General features: G+C 45.9%; 1 pseudogene; it reads right to left on the reverse strand.

Annotated features, from left to right (window-relative positions):
• Positions 476–1,277, reverse strand: LOC100519611 (annotated as a pseudogene).

Here is a 1,485-nt window from a genome sequence, read left to right on the forward strand (position 1 = left end):
ATGATTTGGCTTGAACTTTTTTTTTTTTTTTTTTTTTTTTTTTTTTTTTTGTTGTATTTTTGGCTCCGTGCATATGAGTTAGCTAGGGTTGATAGAGCTGTAGCACACTACGCCAGACACAACCATCGAGCCATCTGCCTACACACTAGAAGCCGTCGTTCCATGAGCAGGCAGGGATCAACCGCAACCATGTTTAGTCATTCGTTCATGGCACGACAATCTGGCTTGAACTTATCTAACAGAATGCTGTTTAATGTCAAAAAAGAATCTTTAAAAAAAAAAAAAAAAAAAAAAACCAAGTCAAAAAGACACGGGTTCGATCCCTGGCCTTGCTTAGTGGGTTAAGGATCTGCCATTGCCGAGAGCTGTGGTGTAGGACACAGACGCGGCTTGGATCCCGAGTTGCTGTGGCTGTGGTGTAGGCCAGCAGCTGCAGCTCTGATTCAACCCCTAGCCTGGGAACTTCCATATGCGACAGGTGTGAAAAAAATAAATCACTTATGAATAATATTTTATTTAGTCATTTCTATTTACAGCCGAAACTCTGGGAATTCAAAATTAACATCCTCGCCCATGAGCTTCTTATAGATTCCAGAAAATGTTTCATACCATGTGCTCCACGTTGTTCTGCTGTGCTTTGTCCAAAGGGTCCTTTATGAGGTGGCTGCCGTCCCTCTTCACCCAGATTCTCTGCCCATCATCTCACGAGGGAACGCCAAGTCCTCCAGGGTGCCATCGTGCATGGCTGTCAGGGTGTGGCTCCTGGGACACTTTTGCTTATTTTTTGTATGGATTTTTTGAGGTGGATTGGGCAGAATTCTCCTCTGAGCAATGAACTTCTCCAACTCACACACAACTCAGACCTGGAGTTTCTGGAAAGACTTCAGTTGAGGAAAAGGACCAGAGATGATAACAGCTTTCTGACCGCTGCCAACCTCAACTTCCTTGGCGGCCATGAGGTTCAGCTCGAGCAGCTGGGCCTTGAGGTCCAAGTTCATCTCCAGTTCCGGGAGAGCCTGGGAGATGCCCGTCTCCAGTGCATCCGGCTTCTCGCCATTGGGCTTCACAGTCCTAGCCGGAGCTGAACATGGCCTGGACCTTGGCGATGCTGGCTGCTGGCACGCTTTTGAAGATGAGATTTCCTTCCCAGACACCAAGATCATGCTGATTTGCTGTGTCCATGCTAATCTGTCCCTTTGGGAATCTTGAAAGAATATACCCTTGTCCTGTTTCATGTTTGTTCTTTGTTCTGACAAAACATTAAACTGGTTAAGGCATCTGGGAGGCTATTGTGGATGTGGTTTCAGACACGTTCTTGCATTCTTGAGAAGTTGAATTTTTTTTTTTTTTTTTTTTTTTTTTTGCTTTTAGGGCCACACCAAGGCATATGGAAGTTCCCAGGCTAGGGGTCAAATCAGAGCTGCAGCTGCCAGCCTACACCACAGCCACAGCTGCATCTACAAACTACACTGCAGCTCACGGCAA

The sequence above is a fragment of the Sus scrofa genome, chromosome 7 (assembly GCF_000003025.6).
Source record: "Sus scrofa isolate TJ Tabasco breed Duroc chromosome 7, Sscrofa11.1, whole genome shotgun sequence".
NCBI classification, from domain to species: domain Eukaryota; kingdom Metazoa; phylum Chordata; class Mammalia; order Artiodactyla; family Suidae; genus Sus; species Sus scrofa.